The 12,391-nt window shown below is 42.2% G+C and overlaps 7 non-coding genes across 7 annotated transcripts; 6 read left to right on the top strand and 1 right to left on the bottom strand.

Annotated features, from left to right (window-relative positions):
* Positions 1-1,690: 1,690 nt before the first annotated feature.
* On the bottom strand, positions 1,691-1,772 carry trnas-uga (transfer RNA serine (anticodon UGA)). Its single transcript has one exon. It is a non-coding gene; the product is annotated as a tRNA-Ser (tRNA).
* Positions 1,773-5,734: 3,962 nt separating this feature from the next.
* trnal-aag (transfer RNA leucine (anticodon AAG)) lies at positions 5,735-5,817 on the top strand. The gene has a single exon. It is a non-coding gene; the product is annotated as a tRNA-Leu (tRNA).
* Positions 5,818-6,194: 377 nt separating this feature from the next.
* trnas-aga (transfer RNA serine (anticodon AGA)) lies at positions 6,195-6,276 on the top strand. Its single transcript has one exon. It is a non-coding gene; the product is annotated as a tRNA-Ser (tRNA).
* A 1,874-nt stretch (positions 6,277-8,150) lies between these two features.
* On the top strand, positions 8,151-8,233 carry trnal-cag (transfer RNA leucine (anticodon CAG)). The gene has a single exon. It is a non-coding gene; the product is annotated as a tRNA-Leu (tRNA).
* Positions 8,234-8,855: 622 nt separating this feature from the next.
* trnas-uga (transfer RNA serine (anticodon UGA)) lies at positions 8,856-8,937 on the top strand. The gene has a single exon. It is a non-coding gene; the product is annotated as a tRNA-Ser (tRNA).
* Positions 8,938-9,804: 867 nt separating this feature from the next.
* trnas-uga (transfer RNA serine (anticodon UGA)) lies at positions 9,805-9,886 on the top strand. The gene has a single exon. It is a non-coding gene; the product is annotated as a tRNA-Ser (tRNA).
* Positions 9,887-11,754: 1,868 nt separating this feature from the next.
* Positions 11,755-11,837, top strand: trnal-aag (transfer RNA leucine (anticodon AAG)). The gene has a single exon. It is a non-coding gene; the product is annotated as a tRNA-Leu (tRNA).
* The last annotated feature ends 554 nt before the right edge of the window (positions 11,838-12,391 follow it).

Below are 12,391 nucleotides of genomic sequence, written 5' to 3'. Positions count from 1 at the left end.
CTGGATTTTTAACAGCTCCATAGCTTGTCATACAAGCTTGGGTAACAGCCACAACAAACCAGACACTGAAATGAACAACGCCCGAGTCTGGCATCTCACAATTCAATAGTGGGCAAGCGGTAATATCTGACTGAAGACTTTGTACAATAGCAGGTATGCAATGATTGTTTACGCTTATTGATAATTCTTACGGTTGATAGGGAAGAGGTCACTCAGCATTATTGTTACAACTGATACCCTAACAATGGCTCTGACCTGTCTGAATCATTTGGCAAGTGCTACTTGTTGGGGTAGTTGCTTGTTGCTTACAAGTTGGGGCAACTTTCAGTGAATTTGGACACCACGGATGTGTGAAACTATAATCACATTCATCGTTGTTGAGATTCTAACTTGAGTCTTTCTCTTCATAAATATTTCTTAAAATTCTTGCACAGATATTTAGTGAAACATACGCTGAAATCTCTTAGAGCAATACCTTTGAATACATCAGTGAAAGCATCATTTGGCTGTGTACCTACTCTCAATCTAGAGTGATAACTGCCTGTCAATGTGTGAATCACCTGGTTCATTCACATGGAGTGATCTGCCATCATCACTTCTATTGTCACATTGGATTCTGTGGGTTGGACTGTGAATCATCTCAAGTTATGATCAGACTCTGAGCATTCAAAGGAACAACACTTGACTCAGGCCCCTCAGAATGAAATGGTGGTCAACTGCTAAATTCTCAGTGGACAACTTCTAGGATAGCGGGAATGTAGTGATTATATTTGTTGTGGTGAATGCGGCAGGAGAAGATGCAAAGAAGCAGACCACCCATCTTTCTTATTGTCACGGTCGTTATTCTATCAATGGCTCTGACCTTCCTGAATGGTAAGTGCTATTTGTTGGGGTGCTTTTGGGTGATTGAAGCAACTAAAGATACTTCCTTTTTTTTCATTTTATTATTTATTTATTTATTGATTGATTGATATTTTTTTGTTTATTCATTTATTTATTTATTCGTTTATTTTTTCAATTGATTAAACGTTAAACAGTTCGGACAACATCCAATACTTTCAAAAGAAAGCACAATTAGACTTCTTCAAATAGGAGCACTTGATTTACAATATATTCATAAGCGCTTCTCGTTGGGGCGGTCTCCTCTGTGCATTTGCCTTTACCGTCTTCTGTGACTGGTGCAATGTGTCTCTGGATGTTACCCCAGTTGTATCACATATACTTCGGTTTTAATGTCATTTTCTGCAAGCTTTGGTACCTTTCAGTGACAGCAATAATAGGAAATGTTGAAACCGTAATATTGTTTCACTTCATAAAGATTTAGTTAAACTGTTCCCAGTGTATTTGGTGTAATTTATTCTGTGTACAGTTTTTTTCTTTCTTTATTTCTTTATTCACATGAACTGCTTAACGATCGTCAGCGATTTTGTCCCTTTGGATTTGGATGTGGGTTGGATGCGAACCATCATCTGGGCAGCTCCTGAATGTTTAAAGGAACAACACCAGACTCTTGGGTCCCTCAGAATGAAAAGCATTCATTCAATTGGTAAATTCCCAGTACAACAGCAGGTATGCAACAACTGTAAACTTTTAATAGCATTTAAGGTACATGGTGTTTCAGGGAAGAATCCAGACAGGTTTGTCCTCACTCTTGCTACCCCAGCACTGGAATCACAAACCAAATCTCAGACGTAGTTGGCAGGATTCGGACCTGCGCGGGGAAACCCCAATGGATTTCAAGTCCATCGCCTTAACCACTCGGCCACAACTACGTAAAAAGCCTTGCTTCAGCATGGACCACTGTCTGATCGTATTTGATCCATGCACTTTGTTTCAGAATGTATAGGCTTCCGTTAGGGACCCTGCTCAGGTATTTCGGCAACACAACGAGGCAGTGTAGTTGGTTCCCTCGGCAACCAGCCACGGAGCGTGCCATAGAATCAAGACAGTGTTATAGTTTAGGACTAGAATGGGCTTCAGTGAACAACTCTTAAGCATAGTGTGGCAAACAGAAGCTTAAACCTGTTTGTAAGCGTTCTAAACTATACATTTCAAGTGACTTACTTCAAAATGAATTCCATGCAAAGAGGAACTACGTTACAAACAGTCTTTCAGACCCTCGACCGAGGGTGCAGCAACTGGGCTGATTGTCAGAAGTGGGATTTGAGTCCACGCCTCCAGACTGCTACCTGAACGCAGCACCTTGGACTGCTCTGCCATCCTGATCTGGAGAAGAAGCTCAAGTTTGAACCCCAGAATGGGCTACAAGGAGGAGTTCAAACTTGAACCCTAAACTATGCAGGGACATTTCAAGGGATTTCTTGAAAGAGGAACAGCCAAACAACCCCTGAACAGAGTGCAGCAAAGGCTCTAAATGTCAGGAGCGGGATTTAAACCCACGCCTCCAGGGGAGACCGCTCGGCCATCCTGACACGTTGAAGCTGCGCGTCGTGGACCGTGCACGATGCACATTATGTTGAGTCGTGTGCTAGTCGTATAAACACTTGTCTGACTGGTCGAATATCTACGGGCAGTGATTTAAAGGGAACCCATGCAGTATTTTGACCCAAATGTTTCCAGGAGAGGACAACACTTTTTAAGGTGACATACCTGGATTTTTAACGGCTCCATAGCTTGTCATACAAGCTTGGGTAACAGCCACAGCAAACCAGACACTGAGATGAACAACGCCCGAGTCTGGCATCTCACAATTCAATAGTGGGCAAGCGGTAATATCTGACTGAAGACTTTGTACAATAGCAGGTATGCAATGATTGGATTTCAAGTCCATTGCCTTAACCACTCGGCCACAACTACGTAAAAAGCCTTGCTTCAGCATGGACCACTGTCTGATCGTATTTGATCCATGCACTTTGTTTCAGAATGTATAGGCTTCCGTCAGGGACCCTGCTCAGGCATTTCGGCAACACAACGAGGCAGTGTAGTCGGTTCCCTCGGCAACCATCCATGGACAGTGCCATAGAATCAAGACAGTGTTGTAGTTTAAGCCTAGAATGGGCTTCAGTGAACAACTCTTAAGCATAGTGAGGCAAACAGAAGCTTCAACCTATTTGTAAGCGTTCTAAACTTGATTTACAATATATTCATAAGCGCTTCTCGTTGGGGCGGTCTCCTCTGTGCATTTGCCTTTACCGTCTTCTGTGACTTGTGCAATGTGTCTCTGGATGTTAGCCCAGTTGTATCACATATACTTCGGTTTTAATGTCGTTTTCTGCAAGCTTTGGTACCTTTCAGTGACAGCAATAATAGGAAATGTTGAAACCGTAATATTGTTTCACTTCATAAAGATTTAGTTAAACTGTTCCCAGTGTATTTGGTGTAATTTATTCTGTGTACAGTTTTTTTCTTTCTTTATTTCTTTATTCACATGAACTGCTTAACGATCGTCAGCGATTTTGTCCCTTTGGATTTGGATGTGGGTTGGATGCGAACCATCATCTGGGCAGCTCCTGAATGTTTAAAGGAACAACACCAGACTCTTGGGTCCCTCAGAATGAAAAGCATCCATTGGTTCAATTGGCAAATTCCCAGTACAACAGCAGGTATGCAACAACTGTAAACTTTTAATAGCATTTAAGGTACATGGTGTTTCAGTGAAGAATACAGTCAGGCTTGTTGTCACTCTGTCTACCCCAGCACTGGAATCACAAACCAAATCTCAGACGTAGTTGGCAGGATTCGGAACTGCGCGGGGAAACCCCAATGGATTTCAAGTCCATCGCCTTAACCACTCGGCCACAACTACGTAAAAAGCCTTGCTTCAGCATGGACCACTGTCTGATCGTATTTGATCCATGCACTTTGTTTCAGAATGTATAGGCTTCCGTTAGGGACCCTGCTCAGGTATTTCGGCAACACAACGAGGCAGTGTAGTTGGTTCCCTCGGCAACCGGCCACGGAGCGTGCCATAGAATCAAGACAGTGTTATAGTTTAGGACTAGAATGGGCTTCAGTGAACAACTCTTAAGCATAGTGTGGCAAACAGAAGCTTAAACCTGTTTGTAAGCGTTCTAAACTAAACATTTCAAGTGACTTACTTCAAAATGAATTCCATGCAAAGAGGAACTACGTTACAAACAGTCTTTCAGACCCTCGACCGAGGGTGCAGCAACTGGTCAGGTTGTCAGAAGTGGGATTTGAACCCACTCCTCCAGAGGAGACTGCGACCTTAACGCAGCACCTTGGACTGCTCTGCTCTGGAGAAGAAGCTCAAGTTTGAACCTCAGAATGGGCTACAAGGAGGAGTTCAAACTTGAACCCAAGTTTGGGTTACTGAAAGGTACCAAAGCTTGCAGAAAATGACATTAAAACCGAAGTATATGTGATACAACTGGGGTAACATCCAGAGACACATTGCACCAGTCACAGAAGACGGTAAAGGGAAATGCACAGAGGAGACCGCCCCAACGAGAAGCGCTTATGAATATATTGTAAATCAAGTGCTCCTATTTGAAGAAGTCTAATTGTGCTTTCTTTTGAAAGTATTGGATGTTGTCCGAACTGTTTAACGTTTAATCAATTGAAAAAATAAACGAATAAATAAATAAATGAATAAACAAAAAAATATGAATCAATCAATCAATAAATAAATAATAAAATGAAAAAAAAAAGGAAGTATCTTTAGTTGCTTCAATCACCCAAAAGCACCCCAACAAATAGCACTTACCATTCAGGAAGGTCAGAGCCATTGATAGAATAACGACCGTGACAATAAGACAGATGGGTGGTCTGCTTCTTTGCATCTTCTCCTGCCGCATTCACCACAACAAATATAATCACTACATTCCCGCTATCCTAGAAGTTGTCCACTGAGAATTTACCAGTTGACCACCATTTCATTCTGAGGGGCCTGAGTCAAGTGTTGTTCCTTTGAATGCTCAGAGTCTGATCATAACTTGAGATGATTCACAGTCCAACCCACAGAATCCAATGTGACAATAGAAGTGATGATGGCAGATCACTCCATGTGAATGAACCAAGTGATTCACACATTGACAGGAAGTTATCACTCTAGATTGAGAGTAGGTACACAGCCAAATGATGCTTTCACTGATGTATTCAAAGGTATTGCTCTAAGAGATTTCAGCGTATGTTTCACTAAATATCTGTGCAAGAATTTTAAGAAATATTTATGAAGAGAAAGACTCAAGTTAGAATCTCAACAACGATGAATGTGATTATAGTTTCACACATCCGTGGTGTCCAAATTCACTGAAAGTTGCTCCAACTTGTAAGCAACAAGCAACTACCCCAACAAGTAGCACTTACCAAATGATTCAGACAGGTCAGAGCCATTGTTAGGGTATCAGTTGTAACAATAATGCTGAGTGACCTCTTCCCTATCAACCGTAAGAATTATCAATAAGAGTAAACAATCATTGCATACCTGCTATTGTACAAAGTCTTCAGTCAGATATTACCGCTTGCCCACTATTGAATTGTGAGATGCCAGACTCGGCGTTGTTCATTTCAGTGTCTGGTTTGCTGTGGCTGTTACCCAAGCTTGTATGACAAGCTATGGAGCTGTTAAAAATCCAGGTATGTCGCCTTAAAAAGTGTTGTCCTCTCCTGGAAACATTTGGGTCAAAATACTGCATGGGTTCCCTTTAAATCACTGCCCGTAGATATTCGACCAGTTAGACAAGTGTATATACGACTCATATGGTCAACATAATGTGCATCGTGCATGGTCCACGACGCATAGCTTCAGTGTGTCAGGATGGCCGAGCGGTCTAAGGCGCTGCGTTAAGGTCGCAGTCTCCTCTGGAGGCGTGGGTCCAAATCCCACTTCTGACAACCTGACCAGTGGCTGCACCCTCGGTTGAGGGTCTGAAAGACTGTTTGTAACGTAGTTCCTCTTTGCATGGAATTCATTTTGAAGTAAGTCACTTGAAATGTATAGTTTAGAATGCTTACAAACAGGTTTAAGCTTCTGTTTGCCACACTATGCTTAAGAGTTGTTCACTGAAGCCCATTCTAGGCTTAAACTACAACACTGTCTTGATTCTATGGCACTGTCCATGGATGGTTGCCGAGGGAACCGACTACACTGCCTCGTTGTGTTGCCGAAATGCCTGAGCAGGGTCCCTGACGGAAGCCTATACATTCTGAAACAAAGTGCATGGATCAAATACGATCAGACAGTGGTCCATGCTGAAGCACAGCCTTTTTACGTAGTTGTGGCCGAGTGGTTAAGGCGATGGACTAGAAATCCATTGGGGTTTCCCCGCGCAGGTCCGAATCCTGCCAACTACGTCTGTGATATGGTTTGTGATTCCAGTGCTGGGGTAGACAGAGTGACCACAAGCCTGACTGTATTCTTCACTGGAACACCATGTACCTTAAATGCTATTAAAAGGTTACAGTTGTTGCATACCTGCAGTTGTACTGGGAATTTGCCAATTGAACCAATGGATGCTTTTCATTCTGAGGGACCCAAGAGTCTGGTGTTGTTCCTTTAAACATTCAGGAGCTGCCCAGATGATGGTTCGCATCCAACCCACATCCAAATCCAAAGGGACAAAAGCGCTGACGATCGTTAAGCAGTTCATGTGAATAAAGAAATAAAGAAAGAAAAAAACTGTACACAGAATAAATTACACCAAATACACTGGGAACAGTTTAACTAAATCTTTATGAAGTGAAACAATATTACGGTTTCAACATTTCCTATTATTGCTGTCACTGAAAGGTACCAAAGCTTGTAGAAAATGACATTAAAACCAAAGTATATGTGATACAACTGGGGTAACATCCAGAGACACATTGCACCAGTCACAGAAGACGGTAAAGGCAAATACACAGAGGAGACCGCCCCAACGAGAAGCGCTTATGAATATATTGTAAATCAAGTGCTCCTATTTGAAGAAATCTAATTGTGCTTTCTTTTGAAAGTATTGGATGTTGTCCGAACTGTTTAACGTTTAATCAATTGAAAAAATAAACGAATAAATAAATAAATGAATAAACAAAATAATATCAATCAATCAATCAATCAAAAAATAATAAAATGAAAAAAAAAAGGAAGTATCTTTAGTTGCTTCAATCATCCAAAAGCACCCCAACAAATAGCACTTACCATTCAGGAAGGTCAGAGCCATTGATAGAATAACGACTGTGACATTAAGACAGATGGGTGGTCTGCTTCTTTGCATCTTCTCCTGCCGTATTCACCACAACAAATATAATCACTGCATTCCCGCTATCCTAGAAGTTGTCCACTGAGAATTTAGCAGTTGACCACCATTTCATTCTGAGGGGCCTGAGTCAAGTGTTGTTCCTTTGAATGCTCAGAGTCTGATCATAACTTGAGATGATTCACAGTCCAACCCACAGAATCCAATGTGACAATAGAAGTGATGATGGCAGATCACTCCATGTGAATGAACCAGGTGATTCACACATTGACAGGCAGTTATCACTCTAGATTGAGAGTAGGTACACAGCCAAATGATGCTTTCACTGATGTATTCAAAGGTATTGCTCCAAGAGATTTCAGCGTATGTTTCACTAAATATCTGTGCAAGAATTTTAAGAAATATTTATGAAGAGAAAGACTCAAGTTAGAATCTCAACAACGATGAATGTGATTATAGTTTCACACATCCGTGGTGTCCAAATTCACTGAAAGTTGCCCCAACTTGTAAGCAACAAGCAACTACCCCAACAAGTAGCACTTGCCAAATGATTCAGACAGGTCAGAGCCATTGTTAGGGTATCAGTTGTAACAATAATGCTGAGTGACCTCTTCCCTATCAACCGTAAGAATTATCAATAAGAGTAAACAATCATTGCATACCTGCTATTGTACAAAGTCTTCAGTCAGATATTACCGCTTGCCCACTATTGAATTGTGAGATGCCAGACTCGGGCGTTGTTCATTTCAGTGTCTGGTTTGTTGTGGCTGTTACCCAAGCTTGTATGACAAGCTATGGAGCTGTTAAAAGTCCAGGTATGTCACCTTAAAAAGTGTTGTCCTCTCCTGGAAACATTTGGGTCAAAATACTGCATGGGTTCCCTTTAAATCACTGCCCGTAGATATTCGACCAGTCAGACAAGTGTTTATACGACTAGCACACGACTCAACATAATGTGCATCGTGCACGGTCCACGACGCGCAGCTTCAAAGTGTCAGGATGGCCGAGCGGTCTAAGGCGCTGCGTTCAGGTCGCAGTCTCCCCTGGAGGCGTGGGTTCAAATCCCACTCCTGACATTTAGAGCCTTTGCTGCACTCTGTTGAGGGGTTATTTGGCTGTTCCTCTTTCAAGAAATCCCTTGAAATGTCCCTGCATAGTTTAGGGTGCCTGGGTTCAAGTTTGAACTCCTCCTTGTAGCCCATTCTGGGGTTCAAACTTGAGCTTCTTCTCCAGAGCAGAGCAGTCTTGGCAGAGCAGTCCAAGGTACTGCGTTAAGGTCGCAGTCTCCTCTGGAGGAGTGGGTTCAAATCCCACTTCTGACAACCTGACCAGTTGCTGCACCCTCGGTCGAGGGTCTGAAAGACTGTTTGTAACGTAGTTCCTCTTTGCATGGAATTCATTTTGAAGTAAGTCACTTGAAATGTTTAGTTTAGAACGCTTACAAACAGGTTTAAGCTTCTGTTTGCCACACTATGCTTAAGAGTTGTTCACTGAAGCCCATTCTAGTCCTAAACTATAACACTGTCTTGATTCTATGGCACGCTCCGTGGCCGGTTGCCGAGGGAACCAACTACACTGCCTCGTTGTGTTGCCGAAATACCTGAGCAGGGTCCCTAACGGAAGCCTATACATTCTGAAACAAAGTGCATGGATCAAATACGATCAGACAGTGGTCCATGCTGAAGCAAGGCTTTTTACGTAGTTGTGGCCGAGTGGTTAAGGCGATGGACTTGAAATCCATTGGGGTTTCCCCGCGCAGGTCCGAATCCTGCCAACTACGTCTGAGATTTGGTTTGTGATTCCAGTGCTGGGGTAGCAAGAGTGAGGACAAACCTGTCTGGATTCTTCCCTGAAACACCATGTACCTTAAATGCTATTAAAAGTTTACAGTTGTTGCATACCTGCTGTTGTACTGAGAATTTACCAATTGAACCAATGGATGCTTTTCATTCTGAGGGACCCAAGAGTCTGGTGTTGTTCCTTTAAACATTCAGGAGCTGCCCAGATGATGGTTCGCATCCAACCCACATCCAAATCCAAAGGGACAAAATCGCTGACGATCGTTAAGCAGTTCATGTGAATAAAGAAATAAAGAAAGAAAAAAACTGTACACAGAATAAATTACACCAAATGCACTGGGAACAGTTTAACTAAATCTTTATGAAGTGAAACACTATTACGGTTTCAACATTTCCTATTATTGCTGTCACTGAAAGGTACCAAAGCTTGCAGAAAACGACATTAAAACCGAAGTATATGTGATACAACTGGGCTAACATCCAGAGACACATTGCACAAGTCACAGAAGACGGTAAAGGCAAATGCACAGAGGAGACCGCCCCAACGAGAAGCGCTTATGAATATATTGTAAATCAAGTTTAGAACGCTTACAAATAGGTTGAAGCTTCTGTTTGCCTCACTATGCTTAAGAGTTGTTCACTGAAGCCCATTCTAGGCTTAAACTACAACACTGTCTTGATTCTATGGCACTGTCCATGGATGGTTGCCGAGGGAACCGACTACACTGCCTCGTTGTGTTGCCGAAATGCCTGAGCAGGGTCCCTGACGGAAGCCTATACATTCTGAAACAAAGTGCATGGATCAAATACGATCAGACAGTGGTCCATGCTGAAGCAAGGCTTTTTACGTAGTTGTGGCCGAGTGGTTAAGGCGATGGACTTGAAATCCATTGGGGTTTCCCCGCGCAGGTCCGAATCCTGCCAACTACGTCTGAGATTTGGTTTGTGATTCCAGTGCTGGGGTAGCAAGAGTGAGGACAAACCTGTCTGGATTCTTTCCTGAAACACCATGTACCTTAAATGCTATTAAAAGTTTACAGTTGTTGCATACCTGCTGTTGTACTGAGAATTTACCAATTGAACCAATGGATGCTTTTCATTCTGAGGGACCCAAGAGTCTGGTGTTGTTCCTTTAAACATTCAGGAGCTGCCCAGATGATGGTTCGCATCCAACCCACATCCAAATCCAAAGGGACAAAATCGCTGACGATCGTTAAGCAGTTCATGTGAATAAAGAAATAAAGAAAGAAAAAAACTGTACACAGAATAAATTACACCAAATACACTGGGAACAGTTTAACTAAATCTTTATGAAGTGAAACAATATTACGGTTTCAACATTTCCTATTATTGCTGTCACTGAAAGGTACCAAAGCTTGCAGAAAATGACATTAAAACCGAAGTATATGTGATACAACTGGGGTAACATCCAGAGACACATTGCACAAGTCACAGAAGACGGTAAAGGCAAATGCACAGAGGAGACCACCCCAACGAGAAGCGCTTATGAATATATTGTAAATCAAGTGCTCCTATTTGAAGAAGTCTAATTGTGCTTTCTTTTGAAAGTATTGGATGTTGTCCGAACTGTTTAACGTTTAATCAATTGAAAAAATAAACGAATAAATAAATAAATGAATAAACAAAAAAATATCAATCAATCAATAAATAAATAAATAATAAAATGAAAAAAAAGGAAGTATCTTTAGTTGCTTCAATCACCCAAAAGCACCCCAACAAATAGCACTTACCATTCAGGAAGGTCAGAGCCATTGATAGAATAACGACTGTGACAATAAGAAAGATGGGTGGTCTGCTTCTTTGCATCTTCTCCTGCCGCATTCACCACAACAAATATAATCACTACATTCCCGCTATCCTAGAAGTTGTCCACTGAGAATTTACCAGTTGACCACCATTTCATTCTGAGGTGCCTGAGTCAAGTGTTGTTCCTTTGAATGCTCAGAGTCTGATCATAACTTGAGATGATTCACAGTCCAACCCACAGAATCCAATGTGACAATAGAAGTGATGATGGCAGATCACTCCATGTGAATGAACCAGGTGATTCACACATTGACAGGCAGTTATCACTCTAGATTGAGAGTAGGTACACAGCCAAATGATGCTTTCACTGATGTATTCAAAGGTATTGCTCTAAGAGATTTCAGCGTATGTTTCACTAAATATCTGTGCAAGAATTTTAAGAAATATTTATGAAGAGAAAGACTCAAGTTAGAATCTCAACAACGATGAATGTGATTATAGTTTCACACATCCGTGGTGTCCAAATTCACTGAAAGTTGCCCCAACTTGTAAGCAACAAGCAACTACCCCAACAAGTAGCACTTACCAAATGATTCAGACAGGTCAGAGCCATTGTTAGGGTATCAGTTGTAACAATAATGCTGAGTGACCTCTTCCCTATCAACCGTAAGAATTATCAATAAGAGTAAACAATCATTGCATACCTGCTATTGTACAAAGTCTTCAGTCAGATATTACCGCTTGCCCACTATTGAATTGTGAGATGCCAGACTCGGGCGTTGTTCATCTCAGTGTCTGGATTGCTGTGGCTGTTACCCAAGCTTGTATGACAAGCTATGGAGCCGTTAAAAATCCAGGTATGTCACCTTAAAAAGTGTTGTCCTCTCCTGGAAACATTTGGGTCAAAATACTGCATGGGTTCCCTTTAAATCACTGCCGTAGATATTCGACCAGTTAGACAAGTGTATATACGACTCATATGGTCAACATAATGTGCATCGTGCATGGTCCACGACGCACAGCGTCAGTGTGTCAGGATGGCCGAGCGGTCTAAGGCGCTGCGTTAAGGTCGCAGTCTCCTCTGGAGGCGTGGGTTCAAATCCCACTTCTGACAACCTGACCAGTTGCTGCACCCTCGGTCGAGGGTCTGAAAGACTGTTTGTAACGTAGTTCCTCTTTGCATGGAATTCATTTTGAAGTAAGTCACTTGAAATGTATAGTTTAGAACGCTTACAAACAGGTTTAAGCTTCTGTTTGCCACACTATGCTTAAGAGTTGTTCACTGAAGCCCATTCTAGTCCTAAACTATAACACTGTCTTGATTCTATGGCACGCTCCGTGGCTGGTTGCCGAGGGAACCAACTACACTGCCTCGTTGTGTTGCCGAAATACCTGAGCAGGGTCCCTAACGGAAGCCTATACATTCTGAAACAAAGTGCATGGATCAAATACGATCAGACAGTGGTCCATGCTGAAGCAAGGCTTTTTACGTAGTTGTGGCCGAGTGGTTAAGGCGATGGACTTGAAATCCATTGGGGTTTCCCCGCACAGGTCAGAATCCTGCCAACTACGTCTGAGATTTGGTTTGTGATTCCAGTGCTGGGGTAGCAAGAGTGAGGACAAACCTGTCTGGATTCTTCCCTGAAACACCATGTACCTTAAATGCTA

The sequence above is a fragment of the Ictalurus punctatus genome, chromosome 13 (assembly GCF_001660625.3).
Source record: "Ictalurus punctatus breed USDA103 chromosome 13, Coco_2.0, whole genome shotgun sequence".
NCBI lineage: Eukaryota > Metazoa > Chordata > Actinopteri > Siluriformes > Ictaluridae > Ictalurus > Ictalurus punctatus.
Note: the sequence above shows the minus strand (reverse complement) of the source record. Positions and strands in the feature narration are given on the sequence as shown.